The sequence below is a fragment of the Oryx dammah genome, unplaced genomic scaffold, assembly GCF_014754425.2.
Source record: "Oryx dammah isolate SB20612 unplaced genomic scaffold, SCBI_Odam_1.1 HiC_scaffold_29, whole genome shotgun sequence".
NCBI classification, from domain to species: domain Eukaryota; kingdom Metazoa; phylum Chordata; class Mammalia; order Artiodactyla; family Bovidae; genus Oryx; species Oryx dammah.
In genome coordinates, this window is record NW_024070213.1 from 63519675 (window position 1) to 63543601 (window position 23927).

Below are 23927 nucleotides of genomic sequence, written 5' to 3' on the forward strand. Positions count from 1 at the left end.
GAGACAAGGAAGTAAATCCTTCACTGAAAATGGAAGTGATGAAATATTCAAAAGTGAATTTTTGTTATTCTGAGTAGTCGGTCATGTTGTTTAAGATATTTGTTGTCCAGTGGTTCAATTCAAAATCTTTTCTTTGTTGAAAAGGTAAAACATATTTCTAACTATGAAAATAAAGTTGTTTGTATATAGCTGAGCTGTTACAATTAACACCAACTCATAATAGTCATTAAAGCTTATTGGATGTTTACAATATGGCAAGCAATAATCTAAGCATTTTATTCACATCTATTCATTTAGTCCTCACAAAAAACCTAAAATGTAAGAACAAGCATTAGGTCCTGTTTGAAGAGGAAACACTGAGGCACATGTTAGTTAAGTAATTTACACTTAATCACACAGAGAGTATTTATTAAAGCCAAGCCTTTGACCTGGGAAATCTGGCCCCAAAATCTCAGTTCTGAGCTATGTTAGTCTCTCTGTAATAGCCTAATACTGGAAACAGCTCTAAAATAACTAACTATGCTAGTTTAAAATATGCCTACAAATTCTCTGTTCCTCTTCCTTTTCAAGAGGTGGATTCTAATTATGTACTCCAGAGTGCAGACTAGAATTAGTGGTTCACTTTGTTTTTTTAGATTGTTTTCTTTTTGATGTGGATGATTTTTAAAGTATTTCTTTTTTAATGTGTTAAAATATTGCTTTTTGGATTTTTGGCCTTGTGGCTCTTATCTCCCTGACCAAGGATTGAATTCTCACCCCATGCATAAAAAGTCAAAGTGTTAACCATAGGACTGCCAGGGAAGTCCTAGTGATTCACTTTAATGAATGGATAAAAAAGAGAAAATGACCATGTGAGACTTCCAAGACTAGGTCATCAAAGCCAGGGTGGTCCCAACCTTCCTCTATCCTGAATCACTCAGAGAGAGCCAGATAACACATCTTGAGGACATTTCAGCAGGGTATGGAAAGGCTCATGTATTCTTGGAAACCTTTTCTACAGCCTTAATTAATCCTTTGGATGACCCAAGCTCCTGCCAACATCCTGACTGCAGTATAATGTAACCTGCCCTGCTAGTCTGCTTTTGAATCCCTGAACCATAGTAACTGTGAATTAATGAATGCATACGGTTTTCAACCATTATGTTTTTAGGATAAATTGCTATGCTTTTGATAACTAATATAATACTTCTGAAAAAGTATTTTAAACTCATTTGACATTATTTAGTTACAAAATGCATAGTGAAATAAGTTAGATGCCACCTGTTCATAAACTAAAATCTGTGAATTCAGATATTTTACTTACAAAATAATTGAGAGCTCTGAAAATTTAAGAATACATTTTGCAGAAAGAGGCATTGCCAGTCTTATTTGATTAAAAGATCACTCAGTGAAAATTACTTAGAAAAGAATTTTGAAGAGATATTCTGATATACGTCTATTTTTTTGTTTTTATGTAGATTTTGAATTTTTTTTGCTAAAAAGAGTAAGCTGATGTTTTATCAGTCATACATAACTTTAATGAAGATTCAGTGCATTAATTCATAGCAATCTAGATGGTAGGTGTCTAGCTTGATTCATTATTTACATAGTTTATACTCACCTGCATGTGTTTTTCTGACATGTTCTATTGGGAGCTGCTTGCTTATTGTTATTTACTTTGTTTTCTTCTCTCAGGAAATAAAGTACTGAGCAAATGTTGAACTCCCTCACAGCTGCCTTTCACTCTCCCCTTAAGGGGCACTTTTCTTAATCCCCAGTTTGGAACTAAAGGTTGGCTCACTGAGGAAATATATGCTCAAGATGAGACAGTTTAGCTCTTCGTGTTTCCACAAGACACTTGGTTGTCTGCATATAAATAAACAGCCTTAAGCTTTTCATTCCTGGATGGAGACCAGGTGCCTGAATCTTCGCATTTGGGATGTTTGTCATATGATAGACAGCTCCAGGAGTCAGCGCTTGACCTCTCAATGCATTACTTCTTTGTTTTCTCACAACCCTATGAGAAAAGCTTCTGTTACTGTATCAATTTTTAAAGTGAGGAAAATGAGTCACAGAGAAGTTATTTTGCCGAAGGATGTATATCTAGTAAGTGGAAGATTACAGAATTAAAGAGACATTTCCTTGTCAAAATTCACCATGACTTCCACTATACCTATCTGGAAAATCATTCTTTTTGAAGAATTTTTTGCATTAAGAGAACTAGTTTCAAAGAGTTCTTATACATTTTTAAATGTCCAGGGATGTTTGTGTATTCTATTGCTCAAGAAGAGAACCCCATGGAGTCAGAACCACTTGCTATACTAAAAAGGAGAAGGGCCTCCAGGCTCTAATCACCCCCAACTTCCCACACTGACTTCCTAAGAGACTCTACACACTTATTCTTGCATCTCCATTTTCTTTACCTGTAAAATTACAGTATTAATAGGCACTGAACTTCCTTATAGGGTTGCTAAAAGGGACTATGGATAAAATGTCTTGAGAATTTTTACAAACTTGGCCTCCAATGTAAATTTTAAACTCCAGCTTCTTATTAAACATTTTTGTTCTTTGCCTAATATGGTTGTGGTCCACAGGGTTTTGGATATTAAAAAATATATGAGTTTCTTTTCAAAGAAATGCTTTCTTATACTTTTACCAGTTATTGCTGCTGCTGTTGTTCAGTTGCTAAATTGTGTACGACTCTGCAACCATGGACTGCAGTGTGCCAGACTTCCTTGTCCTTCACTATCTTCTAGAGTTCGCTCAACTCATTTATGGAACATAATTTAACAGACGTGTAAAGGAAGACTGAATTTAAATATCGTCATAGGAAATAGTATGACATTAAGACACAAGCTTGTTTCTCTGAGTTTTGGGGTGTTGATTTTATTAAGATGCTTGTTCAATAGGTGTTAATTTAACCCATATCTAGGCCATTGCTATGATAACAACGTGCTGTGCTGTGAATGCAGAATAACAAGTTATAATCTTTTACTAATTACTTCTAAGGATTATATAGCTACCCTGGGGCCAAAATATCTTTCACATTTATCCTAGTTGGCAAATCACTTATCTGTTGTGCTAAGAATGCTAGGAAAGTTCACCTTCTGGTGAGCCTGGGGAGACCTTAATTAAAGTCAATTGAGCTTGCGTGTCTGTCTTTGATACTAAAGGAGACATACTGATGAGTTCCCTTTGCAGACTGTCTCTGTGCTGTTTCCCACTGCCAGGTCAGTATTGACTTTTCCTTGATTTTCAAGGAAGCCATCTTTAGGAGGCCTGTCCATAGTAATTTTTCTTTCAATAACTAAGAAGTTCAAGGAATTTGGAGAGAAAGAACTAAATGGAAATAAGCTGTCTTTGGAGGCATCTTCTTAAGCTGTGCTTTATTTTGGCATTGTCTTTTCGGCTTTCCTTTGAAACATGACAAAAGGCTAGTCCCAGATGTGGCTACCCTGTGGAGTGTGCATTTTAGCAGGGATGAGGAGGTGAGGAGACCAGTGAGGAGGCTCTGGAAGTCATCTGGATGAAACTGGGAGGAAGCTCATCCTGCCGAGGATGTCCTCAAGCCTGTGCGTTTTGTTTCATGTTCACTATTTACAACATCTGAGCAAATTTTCAAGATGTTTTATCTTCCTAAAATGAAAGTTTAAAAATGGCATTTATTAATTTTTGTGTTGAATACATACTTTATTAATTCATCTAATAAATATTTATTAGGGACTTAGCTAGTGTGCTTATTGCTGGGGATATAGTGGTGAACAAAGCAAGCTTTCCTTGCCTTCATGGAGTTTATACTCTATTATGGGAGTCAGATATAGACAATTAAATCAATGAATGTAAAGTTTGTAGATGTGAGAAGTTATCCATGCCATTTGAAATGAACACAGAGAGTGAGAAGGAGCAGTCCAGAGAAGGGAATAGAATATGCAGAAGTTGGACAGTGGGAAAGAGTTCAACGCATTAAAGAAAGAATGTCATGTGTCTCAAGCAGATTGAATTCAGGGAAATACAAGGAAGAAGGGTAGAGAGTCAAACAAGACTCAGATGTTACAAGCACTTGTGGAGTATGGTAAGGAATCTATATTTTATCAGAAAGTTTTTTATATGATCCTCTTTGCATTTTAAGAACATCACTCTGGTTACTCTTTGGAGAATGGATTTTTGCAGAAGAGTGAGAATGCTATAGATGGGCCTGGATAAGACCTGGTGGATGACAAGTACTAGAGTCATGGGAGTGGCCATAGAGAGAAGAGGAAGTTCATATTTTGGAATTCAAATTATCTGTACTTGGTATCCTAAGTATATGCATATTAGACTTCCCCAGTGGCTCAGCGGTAAAGAATTTACCTGCAATGCAGGAGCTGCAGGAAATGCAGGTTCAATCCCTGGGTCAGGAAGATCCCCTGGAGAAGGAAATGGCAACCCACTCCAATATTCTTACCTGGAAAATCCCAACGACAGAGAAGCCTGGCAGGCTACAGACCATAGCGTAGCAAAGAACTGGACATGACTGAAGCGAATTTACACACACACATATATTAGATTTCAGGCTTAAAATATTGTATATTCTGGCTATAAGAATACTGGAAGATTGGAGAGGAGCTATTGTGTATTGGAAGGGAAATTAAGGACTAAATGTTCAGTTTTGCACATTTAGGTTTGTGATGCTTTTGTTACTAAACTCACATTGCTCACCACATGACAGGTTAATAGTCAAGAGATGAATTGTTGGGGCAAGGAATAGAGATTTTATTCAGAAATTTGGAAAACTGAGAAGATGATGGGGTCCTGCCCTTAAGAACTCTTTTGCCTGAGTTAGAATTCAGGCTCCTTTTATAATAAAAGGGGAGGGAGTAAAATCAAACACTTCCTGGTTCCCATCAGCCTCCAGAGGGGATGTGTTAGTTTCTTCCTCCCTTCAGTCATTCACAACAGGGCCTGGTCAGAATGCTTCCTGTGAGCTAAATAAAGATATTTTAACTTAATGCTTTTACTTGGGAATCAAGGTTCCCAGAGATGGGCCATTATGTGTAATTTCAGTTTATAGGCAGCATTCCTTTAGTGATTAACTTGTAATAGAATACAAAAGGTTCTTCCCTGTTATACTGTTGGGGCATCTACATGGAAATTTCAAAGACATATTTGGTATACAAGTTGGGAACTCAAATAAGAGATTGACTGCAGATGTAAATGTGGGAGTCACCTCATAGAGGCGCTTTGAAACCCCACACAAAGTAATAACATTATGTGGGATTTAACACAGAGAGCTAAGTGATGCAGGAAATAGCTCTGAGTAAGTCAAGATGTGGATCCTAGTAAGAGAATGAAAAACTAACACAGGAAGCTGAGAAGGAGCAAAGAGAAGGCAGCAAACAAGGAGAGTATGGTGACATGTAATCTAGACAACAATATGTAACAAGACGTGTCAAATCCTAAGGAGAGACGTAGCAAAGATAACCATTAAAATAGTGCTTTAGATTTGTCAAAACAGTGGTCCTCTTTGTCTTTGGCCAGATCTGTAACAGTGGATTTGTAGGGACAGAAGCCATCATGGAAGGTAAAGGAAGGGAGAAAGCAGTGTCAGACCCCTCAATTATGTCTCTAATAATGTCTTAGTCACTCAAAGCACCATTGTGTCTATCATAAGTCATTTCAATGTGCAAATGACCCCTACTCTCTCTCCTTCCCTTCTCCACCTGGACATGCCTAAGATATCAGAGTCCTTTTCTTTCTCTGTTTACTTTTGTTGCAGGAATCATTTTGCTCAGTTTTCATTTTTTTTTCTCCTCAGGTCAGGGTTGGGAAGCAAGAAGCTAGAGAGACAATGCTTTGTCACAGGGTGTGTGTGTGACATGTTTGGTCACAGGCATGTATGTATGGGGAACACAGATATGCTATTCTTCAAAAAAGGACTCGCTCCTCAAAAGGAAGTTTGGTCATTGGAAGACTAGCTCTCAGTAGCTCAAGATATGTCTCACTCTAGAAAACTGCTTTAATCGAGGCCACACCTTCAACTAGTAACTGAGATGGGGATGTAAAGACTAGGTCATTTTTGCCCTAGAGCAGGTTTCCTTATGGGCAATTTTTGTTTTAGAACTTTCCACAGAGTTGGCTAGGATTGTTGAACTTGCACTGAAGCTTGTATTATTCCTCCCAATCTTGCTTTTCCACCCCTCTCCTTCGTTTCACATCTGTTTACCCATTATAAACATCTCTCACCCCAGATTTTTCTTAAAAAAAGCTTAATATAGAACAATGTATATGTAGAGGGGGACATTTAGCATCCTTTAATAATTTGTTTCCTCACATGAATTAAAATATACTGAAAATTTAAAAAACAAAATAAAAATCTTTTGGATATTGGGGATATTTCTATTTGATCTTTTTTCTTTCTTTACACATTGTTTTTGTGGATTTGAGATTATATTGGACATGTATGTATATATGATTTAATATTCTCTAAATTATCATTTATCTAATATTATCTAAATTATCATTTATCACCTAAGATCATAACATAAATGCTAAACACATTTATTACACTTGAATGTAAAAGTGTTAATTGTGGAAGCTTCTAGGTGCTGAATACAATTTTATTTAACACTTTATAATCTAGAGGAAGGAATACAAAGTGAAATATAAAGCTACATGATAGAGCCCTTCTTCAAATAGACATAATGCATTAGTGGATTTCAAATAGATAAGTGCCAGGGAGAAAAAGTGAGAAAAGAATTACAGTGAGACAAATATAAAGTGATGCACCTGGAAATAATTGCTTCCAATCTCTCAACCCAGGAGCCAAAGTGATCTAGTTAAAATGTAAATCAGATCATACCGTTTGGCTGCAATAAGTTCTCTAGCTTATTGAACCAATTCAATCAGAAAAAAATCATAATATCCTTATATAATTGCCTAACAGCCCCACCATCATATGACTTCTTATTTACTCCCAAGGTCTGATCTCTTTCTACTCCTCCCTTCACACATTGCACCATATTCACTGACTGAAGATTGTCAAACATGTATGCATATTTCCATTGTGGCCCTTTGCACCAGCTTTTTCCTCTGTGTGGTGAGTTTTTTTTCCGTATATCTACATGGCTCATGACCATACCTCTTTCAAATCTCATATTACTGAGACTTTATCTAATAATTTGCAATTCTTTTTTTCTTTTCTGACTGTCTGGCACAGCTTGTTGGATCTTAATTCCCTGACCAGGGATTGAACCTGTGGCCAGGCAGTGAAAGTTCTAAGTCCTAACCAATAGACCACCAGGAAATTTCAAACAATTCTATTTAAAATTGCAACTCCCATCCCTACATTTCCCCATTCTATTTTCCTCTAGATTTTTTCACTGCCATGCACTAGCCTATTTAGTTTTTTGATTTTTTTTCTATCTCTAACACTAGAATATAAGAGCAGACAATTTTGTCTGTTTTGTTAACTACTGTATCCCCTCACCTAACACAATAGCCAATGCATATTAGGTATGCAATCAATATTTTTGGATGATTGAATAAATTACACTATTAGTTTAAAAAATGTGAGCACTACACTTTTATCTATAGAAGTTTTAAATAGGAACAGTCTGAATTCCCACAGTTAAGCATGTGTCTATGTGAAGGAAGAATTCTGGTCAAAAGTATTCGATTTCTAGATAGGTATCTGTATACAATTTATAGAGGCAATCCACAAAGAGTATCTACTTTTAGAATTTTGATAATAAAGCATTTTTTATATAAAATACTGAAATATGAACCATGCTTCTTAAAAGCTTTCACATTTTTCTAAGAAAATCTGTATAACTAAATTCATTAAAACTTTCATTTAAAGGAATTTTGTCAATAGGCCTTGATTGTAGAGGGAATGTAAAACAGATTTCTAAGAAGTGTCTTTATTTTACATGTGGGGCCTACCTTTGTAACTTCTCAGGAAAAGGGAAGGATCTTTAATCAGGAATTCAATCTTGTCAAGTTTCTTAGTTTTCATCAGAGATAGGAGTGTTATATCTAGGTTGGTTGTCTTTAAAGCTTATGAACCTGTATTTAACTGATAATCCGAAATAGTAGATGCATTCTGGATTGATACTACTATAATGTATCTCTCTGCGGCTGCTGCTGCTGCTAAGTCGCTTCAGTCATGTCCGACTCTGTTCGACCCCAGAGATGGCAGCCCACCAGTCTCCCCCATCGCTGGGATTCTCCAGGCAAGAACACTGGACTGGGTTGCCATTTCCTTCTCCAGTGCATGAAAGTGAAAAGTGAAAGTGAAGTCTCTCAGTCGTGTCCAACTCTTAGCGACCCGATGGACTGCAGCCTACCAGGCTCCTCTGTCCATGGGATTTTCCAGGCAAGAATACTGGAGTAGGGTGCCATTGCCTTCTCCACCACCAGATATTTATCAAGTCTGAGCTAAGCAAAGAACCCCTTGAAGAACAGACTATCCATTTGTTTAAATATTTAAAAATGTATTCTTTTTTTAAAAACTGAAGTATAGTTGATTTACAATGTTGTGTTAATCTCTGATGTACAGCAAAGTGATTCATTGATACGTATGCTGTTTGTAGGTGCTAAGTTGCCTCAGTTGTGTCTGACTCTGTGACGCTATGGACTGTAGTCCATCAAGCTCTTCTGTCCATGGGGATTCTCCAGGCAAGAATGCTGGAGTGGGTTTCCATGCCCTCCTCCAAGGTATCTTCCTGACCTAGGGATAGAACCTGTGTCTTCTGTGGCTCCTGCATTGCAGGCTGATTCTTTACCATAGAGTCAGTGGGGAAGTCACCAGGGAAAAAATATATATATACATTTTTTACAATATTATTTTCCATTATGATTTATCATAGGATACTGAATACAGTTCTATAGTTCTCTGTGCAGTACAGTAGGACCTTGTTGTTTATCCATTATTTAATAGCTTACATTTGCTAACCACAACCTCTCACTCCATCCCTTCCCCAGTACCCTCCCTCTTGATAACCAACAGTCTGTTCTCTAAGTCCATGAGTCTATTTCTGTTTCATAGATATGTTCATTTGCGCCATATTTTAGATTCCAAACATAAGTGATATCATACGGAATTTATCTTTCTGACATTTCATTTAGTATGATAATATCTAGGTCCATCCATGTTGCTAGAACTTGGGCAATTTCAGTCATCTCTGCTGCCTCCAGTCTTAGCTGATTCCCAAGGTAGATGATTCTCCAAACCTAGTCTTCTGCCTCCATGACTACTTGTAGTTGTCTCCAGAGAATATTAAGGTATCTTCTCCTCTTCCACCTTTCAAATTTTATATAAGCAGAACCCTACAGGGAAAGGCAGTGGTGAAGCACAGTGGACAGGAAACACAAAACACCTAATTGCAAGCTCTAGGCTATTACTTATAAATTTAGTGGTTTATGAATATGCATGGCAAGAAAATGCCACTAGAATGATCATACAAGTTAGATGTTAAGAACCTTCTGACAGCACTGTCTGCCTACCTCCCTTCAGGATTAAACAGTTCATCACAGTTATTCTCCTGAGACAAGTGAATCACTGAAGAACTTAATGGAAACTTAGAGAACAAGTTATCAGCACATTTGGATGACCTAATTGCTTCTCTATTTATTTTTTAAAGTGTATTTTTTATTCTGCTCGTGCTTGACTAATGTTTGCATATAGTCCAGAGCTGTGGCTTAACCTTAAAATTTTAACCCTTTCCAACTTCAGTACTATTAAATTGAATATGGCAGAGCAATATTTTTAGTCATCTAGTACAGGGACCCTAAAGTCCAGGATCTAATGCCTGATGACTTGAGGTGGAGCTGATGTAAAATAATAGAAATAAAGTGAATAATAAATGTAATGCATTTGAATCCTCCGGAAAATATCCCCACCCACCCACTGCCAGTCTATGGAAAATTTTTCTTCCACAAAACTTGTTCTTGATGCCAAAATGGTTGGGGACCACTGATATACAAAAGGCATGCCCCAAAAGGCATTTCCCCAAAATAAGTGTTATTGTATATCCTCCAGGCTGCAATGTTCTTTAGTGATTTATCATAAAACTACAGGACATTGGACTGGGGCGGGGTGAGGGGGTAGTTTTGATAGCCTCCTCTCCAGTGAAAACCTTTGACCAAATTTGTGATGGATGCATAGCAAAGATATCCATTCTCTTATTCGCTTGATAATTTTACAACTCTATTCTTTAGTTTCTAAAATTAATCTGTGCTTTCTTATCTCATTTATATAGCATTGTATATTCTTTCTGGGATAAAAATATTAATGTGCAAATAAAAACAAATATTTCATTAACTGGTAAATAAATGAAATTTTATTTTAAGCAATTTCTGCTTCTTAAGAGATCATTTCAAATTAAATTCTTGTGAAGGGAACAGGAAAAATGATGATTCACTTTTTGCTGAGATGAATTTTTTTTTAATTCACACTTGGCTATATGTGAAGTCCAAGATGTCTGCTGTGCGTATTTATCATACAGTTCAGTTCAGTCAGTCGCTCAGTCGTGCCCGACCCCATGCATCGCAGCACGCCAGGCCTCCCTGTCCATCACCAACTCCCGGAGTTCACTCAGACTCACGTCCATCGAGTCCGTGATGCCATCCAGCCATCTCATCCTCTGTCGTCCCCTTCTCCTCCTGCCTCCAATCCCTCCCAGCATCAGAGTCTTTTCCAATGAGTCAACTCTTTGTATGAGGTGGCCAAAGTATTGGAGTTTCAGCTTTTGCATCATTCCTTCCAAAGAACATCCAGGGTTGATCTCCTTCAGAATGGACTGGTTGGATCTCCTTGCAGTCCAAGGGACTCTCAAGAGTCTTCTCCAACACCACAGTTCAAAAGCATCAATTCTTCGGTACTCAGCTTTCTTCACAGTCCAACTCCCACATCCATGCATGACCAAAGGAAAAACCATAGCCTTGACTAGATGGACCTTTGTTGGCAAAGTAATGTCTCTGATTTTGAATATGCTATCTAGGTTGGTCATAAGTTTCCTTCCAAGGAGTAAGCGTCTTTTAATTTCATGGCTGCAATCACCATCTGCAGTGATTTTGGAGCCCCCCAAAATAAAGTCTGACACTGTTTCCCTGTCTATTTCCCATGAAGTGATGGGACCAGATGCCATGATCTTCGTTTTCTGCATGTTGAGCTCTAAGTCAACTTTTTCATTCCCCTCTTTAACTTTCATCAAGAGGCTTTTTAGTTCCTCTTCACTTTCTGCCATAAAAGTGGTGTCATCTGCATATCTGAGGTTACTGATATTTCTCCCGGCAATCTTGATTCCAGCCTGTGCCTCTTCCAGTCCAGCGTTTCTCGTGATGTATTCTGCATATAAGTTAAATAAGCAGGTGACAATATACAGCCTTGACATACTCCTTTTCCTATTGGGACCAGTCTGTTCCCTGTCCAGTTCTAACTGTTGTTTCCTGACCTGCATATAGGATTCTCAAGAGGCAGGTCAGGTGGTCTAGTATTCCCATCTCTTTCAGAATTTTCCACAGTGTTTTGTGACCCACACAGTCAAAGGCGTTTAGAGGGATCCAGGCCTGGTGGAGAATATTCTTAGTCTGATTTCTTGAGGCTCCCTCATGACCTTCTGGATGTCCAGAAATGAGAGTTCTTACCTTTTCTCACTGTGTACCTTCCCTGGTGGGGTCAAACTTATTCAGAGAGCATGGAGTACACTCTTTATACTTGAGTTCTTAATACTTGAATCTTATTAGTTAAAATTTCTATTCCCAGGATGCTATAATAAATTTTGAGTTGGTTACTGCGTTTGCAAATAAAATATGAAATAAATATGAAATAAATATACAAGTATTTGACAGATGTATCCTTTTACAGTTCTCAAATGTTTGATAGAGTGGGCAGGAAAAAAAGATCTGAACAATACAGTTAATGAGAATGATTTGTTAAACTAAAGTAGGATCGTTTCCCCAACAATTAGTAAACATACTTTTCGTGAGAATATAGGGAATATTTCTGCAAATTATTGTAAATGTAAAATATCTCAACAAATTCTAAAGAAATTAATCTCCAAAATATACAAACAACTCATGCAGCTCAATACTGGGAAAAAATAAAATAAAATAAACAACCAAATAAAAAAAAATGGGCTGATGACCAAATTGACATTTCTCCAAAGAAGACAAACAGATGGCCCACAAACAGATGAAAAGATGCTCAATATCACTAATTATTAAAGAAATACAAATCAAAACTATGAGGCATCATCTCACACTAGTCAGAATGGCCATCATAAAAAAATCTACTAACAGTAAGTGCTGGAGAGGTTTTTGAGGAAATGGAGCCCTCCTATATTGTTGGTGGGAATGCAAATTGGTACAGCCACTATGGAAAATAATAAGAAGGGTCCTTAAAAAAGAAAAAAAAATAGAGCTACCATATGACCCAGCAATCCTACTTCTGGACATATATCTTTAAAAAACCATAATTTGAAAAAATGCATGCACCCCATTGTTGATTGCAGCATGTTTATTATAGCTAGGATGTGGAAACAATGTAAATGTCCATCAATAGAAGAATGGAAAAAGAAGAAGTGGTACATATATAAACGGAATATTACTGAATCATAAAAAGGAACAAATAGTGCCATTTATAGTAGACATGGATGGACTTCAAGATTGTCATACAGAGTAAATAAGTTAGAAAGAGAAAAACAAATATTATACCTAAGTATAATATCACTTATGTCTAATCTAGAAAAATGGTAGAGATGAATTTATTTGCAAAGCAGAAATAGAGTAACAGATATAGAGAACAAATGTGTGGTTACCAAGGGGGGAAGGGGAAATGAGATGAATTGAGAGATTAGGACTGACATATATACACTACTATGTGTAAAATATACAGATAACTAACGAGAACCTATTGTTTAGCACAGAGAACTCTACTCAATGTTCTGTGGTGACCTAAATGGGAAGAAAATCTAAAAAACAGTGGATACACACACACACACACATATGACTGATTCACTTTGCTATACAGCAAGGAACTAACATAACATTGTAAAGTAACTATTCTCCAATAAAAATTAATTTAAAATTTTTTAAAGATTTGGTAGTAATAGTCTCTAATCATAACATAATTAGCTTAGAAATCAAGGACAAAAATGATAGCAAAAGAGGGGAAAATACATTTAGAATTGTTTTTAAACCCAAACTGCTAAATAACCAGAGAAGCAAAGAAAAATTTTAATGCAATTAGAGAACAGTTATTGGAGTTATGGTGAATACATGTTAGATAGAAATGTATAATATCACATGCTTATTGTAGGAAGGAAGAAATGCTGAAGGTCAGTGAACTTAAAGTTCAGTTTAAGAAGTAAAACAGTGACAGAACAAATCCAGAGAAACTCAACAAATAGCAATAATAAGCATATAAAATAATGGAATAGGAAAAAGATACAATAAATGGGGTTAATAAGGTCAAAAATAGGTTCTTTGACAGTAATAAAGCAAATCATATATTGATCAAAAGAGAATAGAAAAAATTATAAAACGAATAACAAAGTGGGACATAACTAAGATGCAGCAGAGATTTTGAAAATACCAAAGGTTATACTAATTTATTTAATGGACTAGATCTCTTTTGGATTTATGTGGAAATGAACTTCACTTTCTCTTAAACTTCCCATGCAAAAATATAGTGACAAGTATTCTATCTAGCCATTGAAAAAATCTCTGGCAAAATAATTTTTCTGATCTTTTAGATAGTTCATAATTTTTCTGATCTCTTAGAAAATAAAAAAGGTCTTTATTTTTAGTTTAAAAGTCCAAACCAGGTTAATATTAATGCTCTGAGCATGAAAGATTTCCTTCCTTTTCTGATCAGGGTTCAGTAAATGGTGGGAGTGAGGAGGATGATTGTTTTTCTTTCTTCCCTTGTCTAGTTTCTGTGGTTTTACTCCTTTGGGGAAGACGCTAAGGGTAAAGGGGACTAAGAGAAAAAAAGTGTTTCCGGGGCTAACACAGTTCAGCTCTATGTATGCCAGATGCACTCATATTTGGTGTTGATTTCATGAGCACTTGTACGTGTTCCCCAGACATTCCACAATGGGGGCCTCCAAGAAAGGACACCCCTGCTGTCTGGCCAGTTATAACCTTTCCTCACCCTTGTGTTTCTAGCTGGTCACATTGTTCCCCTAGATGACCGGCTTGGATTGCCTTCCTTTTAAGAGGACTCTTGGCTGATTCCCTTCCGTACACACTCACACCTTTTCTGTTCTCTTGGAGGAAGAGGGTTTGGTTTGAGTAAAGCCTTTCGTCTCATTGCTTTTTAACTTCAAACCACCTCTCGTGAGTTCCTTTGTCTCTGTGAAAATTGATCACCAATCTCTATACTGTCTCAACTCCAGGGGGCCAGCATGAATTTCTCTGCTAATTCTCTATAAGTCCTCTTTTTCCAACTTACTAAGGCAAGAGGAAAGGAAACTGCCTCTGTCCCACAGAGAAGGAGAAGGATGCGAAGAGCACACTGACATGTTCCTTCTAAGCGTTATTAACCCTTACTCTTTCTACCATAACAGTGAGTGAAGAAAAAATGCCTGCAATCTTGTAAGTGGTAACTTGCTTTAAGAAAACACACTTGAGGGACTTCCTGACAAGTCTGATGGTTAAGATTTTGCCTTCCAGTGCAGAAGATGTGGGTTCAATCTTTGGTCAGGGAGCTAAGATCCACGTGGCTTGCAGCCAAACAACCAAAAATAAAACAGAAGCAATATTGTAATAAGTTCAATAATGAGTTCTTAAATGATCCACATTAAAAAAAAAATCTCAAAAAAAAGATGTTCTTGATAACTATCATGTTGTTGATCTTGGAGTTTCAGCTAAGGCTGAGACAGAAGAGCCTCATTTTAACAGGTTGTTGTATCACAAGTAACTATATGTCAATTAACTTGAAAGCTTAGAATAACTAGAATTTTTTTTTTTTTAGAAAAATAGAACTTACTAAAGAAAATTTAAGAAAAAGAAAAACTGAGTAGACCTAATTATCAGGGAAATTAAATGAATATTACAGATTTAACCTTCTATCTTAAAAGCAAAACAGTTAAAAGAAGTAGGAAAGAACCCTATACTTCACCATGTGAAAATTTTAAAAGAGATTCTAATGAAGAGGTAAGACAATAAAAAAGAAAATGTTTGAATATTTAAAAATAAGAGGCAGAGTTATGATTATTTGAAAACAATTTGTCTGTCCTAGATAGGAAACCCCAGAAAATGTGTAGAAAAATTATTAGCATTTATGAATCTAGCAATATACAGAAATAAGTCATATTTCTATGTATTAACACAAAAGTTAAAAAATAATTTAAGAAAAGAGGGTTAATATGGCTAAAAGTAAATCTATCAAAAAATATGGAAGACCTTTATAAAGGATTTTGCCAACTTCTGTTGAAACATATTATAGAGGAGCTAAGAAATTAGAGAGATATATCAGAATTATTGTCTATCAGAAGAGTTGCTGTTATCAAGATGTCAATTATTTTGTAAACTATCAGGACAATTATGAATGAATTTACATAGAAGCTTCAGTTCAGTTCAGCTTATGATATGGAAATTTTTACCTTAAAATTACCGGTATTTGTGTATCATTGGAAAGATTTTGCATGCCATCAAGGAGAAACATAGTACTGTTTCAAGACTATCGCCTTAAAGAAATTCAGTTCAGTTCAGTCCAGTCACTCAGTCGTGTCTGACTATTTGCGACCCCATGAATTGCAGCATGCCAGGCCTCCCTGTCCATCACCAACTCCTGGAGTTTACCCAAACCCACGTCCATCGAGTCGGTGATGCCATCCAGCCATCTCATCCTCTGTCATCCCCTTCTCCTCCTGCCTCCAATCCCTCCCAGCATCAGGGTCTTTTCCAATGAGTCAATTCTTCGCATGAGGTGGCCAAAGTACTGGAGTTTCAGCTTTGGCATCAGTCCTTCCAATAAACACACAGGACTGATCTCCTTTAGAATTGACTGGTTGGATTTCCTTGCAGTCCAAGGGACTCTCGAGTCTTCTCCAACACCACAGTTCAAAAGCATCAATTCTTCAGTGCTCAGCTTTCTTCACAGTCCAACTCTCATGTCCATACATGACCAGTGGAAAACCATAGCCTAGACTAGACGGACCTTTGTTGGCAAAGTAATGTCTCTGCTTTTTAATATGCTCTCTAGGTTGGTCATAACTTTATTATATCTGTACAAAGGAATACTTATAGAAGAATTATTATAGCAACATTCTTTCTAATGAAAAATAAATGTGAATGACTAAGCATTCATCAGTAGTGAAATAAGTAAGTTGAGTTATACACATAATAGTTATATGTTTCAATGTGTGGATAAATCTCAGGAACAAGGATGGGTCAAAAAAGACAAATTGTAGAGAGTAGCTTGTGATTATTCATATGAAAACAATAATTTTACATATGTGTGTACATATATAAAAATATATGTATATATACTTTAAAACAGAAAACAAGCCTAGTAAAGATAAATATCAAGTATTGGATAGAAGTGGGTTGGCCAAAAAGTTTGTTTTGGTTTTTCTAGAACATTGTACAAATAAAAATTTGGCCAATCCAATAATTGTTTTCAGTGTTGGGCAGGGTGGGAAGGGTGAAAAATGTGATTTATATAATTTCTCAAAAACAATATCAATAAAATATAGTAGAAGTTTTAGCTTGTTTTAAGACAGCAGGATATCTCATTTTCCCTCCTTTTGTAAAACAGTAAATCCTCTTTATGAGGTGCTCTTTTCAGGTGGAAATAAATCTTATTATTTATTGTACACATTTAGTACATCTCTTAACTTTATGTTTACATTTCTCTTTCGAAAGCAAGAAAAAATATTTGTACTCTATATAGCATAGCAAAAGACTACAAATTTAGGAAAGAAAAACTGTTTTCTACCCTATTCAGTGAATAGACTTAAACATTATCTTTTTAAAGATTCATCAAAAAAGTCATCTGTTAAATACAATAGAACCATTCCTTATTCTGTGGCCTCAGTATTAGGCCATTTATTTTCTTTAATTGGCCTCCATCTCTACCATGATTAAATGAACCATATGACACAAGTAATAGAAGGATGGATTTAGAAGATTCCCAGCCTGCTAAGATATTACAAATAAAATAGAAGAAAGCATTGACAAAACAGACAGCCATCTCAGAAGTAGCAGATGAAGGGAATTTTTTTCTAGTTATCAATCACCTATTTAAAAGTACCCCCTGAAGGGAAGCCTGACATCATCCTCTTGTCATGATTAGTATTTCCTGAATGTTTTCTTTCCTTCACACCTTGAATTTTAATGCTTCACTAAAGAATAATGGAAAAATCATTTGATGAAGCAAACGATTGCATTTAATTCTAGTGTGTGTTAATTGGCTTTATTAGCAATTAGCATTTTTGAATTTGTAATTCTCTTTCTAATTTATGAAATGTCACTCATTTTCTCATGTATCATATTGTAATTAAATTTGCATGGTAGTACATTTTATTTGTCTATATTGCTGAAACACTGAAGATTTGTCTGCACAACAAATGCAGGATATTTCTTTGTGTTTTGACAATAAAATGTTCATTCATTTTAAACATGGCAGCAGCAGTACACATGCTGCAATTGTAATTACCACTGCTTAGTAACGGCCTGTCTCTGAGTGACAATAGGAATTAGCTGAATATTTATTAACATGTGCTTCTGCTTGCAATATTTCCTCAATGTAGTTCTGATCCCTAGGTAGAAGTTGCCAGTTTAGGTGAAGACATTTGGGCCAAATACTGATTCTGCTCTATAAAACCATCAATGTAATCAGTCTAAGACCAACATCAGTCCACAATTAATCACGTAATAATTGGATCCTTCCTTCAATGTCAATACATTAGAAGCTGCATGCAAAGCATTCGGGAAAACTGTTTACCAGACTTAAATTTCTCTAGAGAAATCAAGCACTGTACAATTAACAGGGAAAAATGAATTGTTCATTCTCCAGTTTAATTAGAAATGCACCACCTCTGAAGTACCCATTGCTGGCTTCTTTTATTGCTTAATTCGGCTGTTTTTCAGAGTTCTTTTGCAGCCAAGTAGATTTTACATCAGACCTTCACCCAGATCAATAAGAAATAAGGAGACAATCTTCTCTCACCCCTCGGATGTTCTTTATTGTAGAGGTTATAGCAAATAAAGCAAATTCACTATTGAAAATATGTGGGGTCATTTTCATTTTCTCTCCAGAATCTGATGTTCACTGTGCACTTTAATACTTTTTTCTACTTATACAGTTGACACCTGGATAGAGTAATTATTTTTTCTATCACAAAACCCGAGATCTGAAGTGCTATTTTATGATTTATTAAGCACAAGTATATTGAATTCACATGTGGCCCTTGGGATTCTTTGTATAGCATAGGTTGACACAGGGGGCTTTCCCCATGGTCTAAATTCTCTTCAGTTCTAGTGTTGGGCCTTTTTGTTTCACGCTATCATTGCTCCTTTTGGAATCAAAAGACATACCTCTACTTGGCAGGGGGCAGGGGGAGTGGATGTTACAAGTGTCCTGGTCTCATGTGCCATGGCTGTGCCTGTAAGATCTTTCATGGGCACTCTTTCTTGGGGCAACAGTGATCAACCTTCTCTGAATGAGCCATGAGTAAAGAGCAAGCAACTATTGTACAAGAGCATCTACAAACAAGGATGGAGACCGACTGACATATCTCCCCCAGAATGTAAAAAGATTGAAGGGCTTAGGGAAAAATATCTCAAAACATGGAAATAAGGCCAAAAAAACTGTGTATGTCCTTGTAGTGTCAAATTGAGCATTGTCTGACAAATCTGCCTAGGAGCCATCTGACTATTTAGGAACTTGTAACTTTCTTTGATTTACTATTATTTATTGATTAGGACTCAGTTCAGTTCAGTCGCTCAGTCGTGCCCGACCCCATGCTTCGCAGCACGCCAGGCCTCCCTGTCCATCACCAACTCCCGGAGTTCACTCAGACTCACGTCCATCGAGTCCGTGATGCCATCCAGCCATCTCATCCTCGGTCGTCCCCTTCTCCTCCTGCCCCCAATCCCTCCCAGCATCAGAGTCTTTTCCAATGAGTCAACTCTTCACATGAGGTGGCCAAAGTATTGGAGTTTCAGCTTTAGCATCATTCCTTCCAAAGAAATCCCAGGGTTGATCTCCTTCAGAATGGACTGGTTGGATCTCCTTGCAGTCCAAGGGACTCTCAAGAGTCTTCTCCAGCACCATAGTTCAAAAGAATCAATTCTTCGGCACTCAGCCTTCTTCACAGTCCAACTCTCACATCCTTACATGACCACAGGAAAAACCATAGCCTTGATTAGACGGACTTTAGTCGGCCAAGTAATATCTCTGCTTTTGAATGTACTATCTAGGTTGGTCATAACTTTCCTTCCAAGGAGCAAGTGTCTTTTAATTTCATGGGTGCAGTCACCATCTGCAGTGATTTTGGAGCCCAAAAATTAAAGTCTGACACTGTTTCCACTGTTTCCCCATCTATTTCCCATGAAGTGATGGGACCAGATGCCATGATCTTCGTTTTCTGCATGTTGAGCTCTAAGTCAACTTTGTCACTCTCCTCTTTTACTTCCATCAAGAGGCTTTTTAGTTCCTCTTCACTTTCTGCCATAAGGGTGGGGTCATCTGCATATCTGAGATGACTGATATTTCTCCCGGCAGTCTTGATTCCAGCTTGTGTTTCTTCCAGTCCAGCGTTTCTCATGATATACTCTGCATATAAGTTAAATAAGCAGGGTGACAATATACAGCCTTGATGTACTCCTTTTCCTATTTGGAACCAGTCTGTTGTTCCATGTCCTGTTCTAACTGTTGCTTCCTGATCTGCATTCAGATTTCTCAAGAGGCAAGTCAGGTGGTCTGGTATTCCCATCTCTTTCAGAATTTTCCACAGTTTATTGTGATCCACACAGTCAAAGGCTTTGGCATAGTCAATAAAGCAGAAATAGATGTTTTTCTGGAACTCTCTTGCTTTTTCCATGATCCAGCAGATGTTGGCAATTTGACTTCTGGTTCCTCTGCCTTTTCTAAAACAATCTTGGACATCAGGGAGTTCACGGTTCATGTATTGCTGAAGCCTGGCTTGGAGAATTTTGAGAATTACTTTACTAGCATGTGAGATGAGTGCAACTGTGCAGTAGTTTGAGCATTCTTTGGCATTGCCTTTCTTTGGGATTGGAATGAAAACTGACCTTTTCCAGTCCTGTGGCCACTGCTGAGTTCTCCAAATTTGCTGGCATACTGAGTGCAGCACTTTCATAGCATCATCTTTCAGGATTTGAAACAGCTCAACTGGAATTCCATCACCTCCACTAGCTTTGTTCGTACTGATGCTTTCTAAGGCCCACTTGACTTCACATTCCAAGATGTCTGGCTCTAGATTAGTGATCACAGCATCGTGATTATCCGGGTCATGAAGATCTTTTTTGTATAGTTCGTCTGTGTATTCTTGCCACCTCTTCTTAATATCTTCTGCTTCTGTTAGGTCCCTACCATTTCTGTCCTTTATCAACCACATCTTTGCATGAAATGTTCCCTTGGTATCTCTAATTTTTTTGAAGAGATCTCCCATTCTGTTCTTTCCCTCTATTTCTTTGCATTGATCACTGAAGAATGCTTTCTTATCTCTTCTTGCTATTCTTTGGAACTCTGCATTCAGATGCTTATATCTTTCCTTTTCTCCTTTGCTTTTCGCCTCTCGTCTTTTCACAGCTATTTGTAAGGCCTCCCCAGAAAGCCAAGCCACTTCAGTATTCTTGCCTTGAGAACCCCATGAACAGTATGAAAAGGCAAAATGATAGGATACCGAAAGAGGAACTCCCCAGGTCATTAGATGCCCAATATACTACTGGAGATCAGTGGAGAAATAACTCAGAAAGAATGAAGGGATGGAGCCAAAGCAAAAACAATACCCAGCTGTGGATGTGACTGGTGATAAAAGTAAGATCTGATGCTGTAAAGAGCAATATTGCATAGGAACCTGGAATGTCAGGTCCATGAATCAAGGCAAATTGGAAGTGGTCAAACAAGAGATGGCAAGGGTGAACGTCAACATTCTAGGAATCAGCAAACTAAAATGGACGGGAATGGGTGAATTTAACTCAGATGACCATTATATCTACTACTGCAGGCAGGAATCCTTCAGAAGAAATGGAGTAGCCATCATGGTCAACAAAAGAGTCAAAAATGCCATACTTGGATGCAATCTCAAAAACTACAGAATGATCTCTGTTCATCTCCAAGGCAAACCATTCAATATCACAGTTATCCAAGTCTATGCCCCAACTAGTAATGCTGAAGAAACTGAAGTTGAACGGTTTTATGAAGACCTACAAGACCTTTTAGAACTAACACCCAAAAAAGATGTCCTTTTCATTATAGGGGACTGGAATGCAAAAGTAGGAAGTCAAGAAACACCTGGAGTAACAGGCAAATTTGGCCTTGGAATGAGGAATGAAGCAGGGCAAAGACTAATAGAGTTTTGCCAAGAAAATGCACTGGTCATAGCAAACACCCTCTTCCAACAACACAAGAGAAGACTCTACACATGGACATCACCACATGGTCAACACCGAAATCAGATTGATTATATTCTTTGCAGCCAAAGATGGAGAAGCTCTATACAGTCAACAAAAACAAGACCAGGACCTGACTGTGGCTCAGATCATGAACTCCTTATTACCAAATTCAGACTCAAATTGAAGAAAGTAGGGAAACCCACTAGACCATTCAGGTATGACCTAAATCAAATCCCTTATGATTATACAGTGGAAGTGAGAAATAGATTTAAGGGCCTAGATCTGATAGATAGAGTGCCTGATGAACTATGGAATGAGTTTTGTGACATTGTACAGGAGACAGGGATCAAGACCATCCCCATGGAAAATATTAGGACTCAGAGCTTGTAAAAGTTAGATGTCATCTTGGAAAAAGAATTGCAGTTAACTTTTGTGCAGTAAAGATGCAAATATATATATATATGCTCAGTCACTCAGTCATGTCCTACTCCTTGCGGCCTCATGGACTGTAGCCTGCCAGACATGGACTATCGCCTGTCCATGGCATTTTCTAGGTAAGATTACTTGTTGCCACTTCCTACTCCAGGGAACTTTCCTGACCCAGGGATCAAACCTGCATCCCTTGCAACTCCTGGATCAGCAGGCAAATTCTTTACCACTAGCACCACCTGAGAAGCCCCATATAAATGTACGTGTCTATGTGTATATATATACACACAGCATCCAGTTTTTTGTTGATTGTTTAAGTATCTTTCATAGCCTCTAGAACCAGATTTGTCATCTTGCTAGTACTGTCATTAATAAATTAAATAATTCTCTGGCATAAGCTCACATTTTATATATAATATATATAGTGTTTTAAAGTTTTATTAGAGTATAGTTGATTTACAATATTGTGTTAGCTTCAGGTATACAGGAAAGTGATTCAGTTATACATATACATACATCCATTCTTTTTTAGATTATTCTCCCACATAGGCCTTCACAGAGTATTGAGTAGAGTTCCTTGTACTATACAGTAGGTCCTTATTAGTCATCTATTTTGTGTATACTAGTGTGTATATCTGGAGAAGTGGAGAAGGCAATGACACCCCATCCAGTACTCTTGCCTGGAAAATCCCATGGATGGAGGAGCCTGGTAGGCTGCAGTCCATGCTAAGGGTTGGACATGACTGAGTGACTTCACTTTCACTTTTCACTTTCATGCATTGAAGAAGGAAATGGCAACCCACTCCAGTGTTCTTGCCTGGAGAACCCCAGGGATGGGGGAGCCTGGTGGGCTGCCATCTATGGGGTCACACAGAGTTGGACACAAGTGAAGTGACTTGGCATCAGTGTGTATATAGAAACTCCACTTTGTCCCTCTCTGTGCCCAATAACCCCGGTAACCCTAAGCTTATTTTCTACATCTGTAACTCTATTTCTCTTTTTAGGTAAGTTCATTTGTAACTTTTTTTTTTTAAGATTTCACATATAAGTGATATCATATTATATTTGTCTTTGTCTGACTTACTTCACGCAGTATGACAATCTCTAGGTCCACCCATGTTGCTGCAAATGACATTATTTCATTCTTTTTTAAGGACTGAGTAATATCCCGTTGTATACACGTACCACATCTTCTTTATCAATTCCTCTGTTGATGAACACTTAAGTTGCTTCCATGTCCTAGCTATTTAAAATAATGCTGGAATAAACATTGGGGTGCATGAATCTTTTTGAATTATGGTTTTCTCTGAATATATGCCCAGGAGTGGGATTGTTTGATCATATATGGTAGGTCTAGTTTTAGTTTTTTTAAGAAACCTCCATACTGTTCTCCATAGTGGCTATACCAGTTCACATTCCCTCCAATAGTGTAGGAGGTTTTCCTTTCCTCCACACCTTCTCCAGCATGTATTGTTTATATTTTTTTTGTTGGTGGCCATTCTGACTGGTGTGAAGTGATAGCTCATTGTAGTTTTGATTTGCATTTCTTTAATCATTAGTGATGTTGAACATCTTTTCATGTGCTTCTTGGCCATCTGTGTGTCTTTGGAGAAATGTCTATTTAAGTCTCCCATCCATTTTTTCATTGTGTTGCTTGTTTTTTTGAGATTGAGATGCATAACCTGTTGTACATTTTGGAGATAAATCCCTTGTCTGTTGCATCATTTGCAAATAATCTCTCCCATTCTGAGGGTTGTCTTCTTGTTTCATTTATGGTATCCTTTGCTGTGCAAAAGTTTTTAAGTTTAATTAGATCTCATTTTTGTTCTAAATTTTTTTGTTCTAGGGGTGGATTAAAACAGATCTTTCTGTGATTTACATCAAAGTGTATGCTGCCTGTGTTTTTCTCTAAGAGTTTTATACTATCCTGCCTATATTTAGATCTTTAA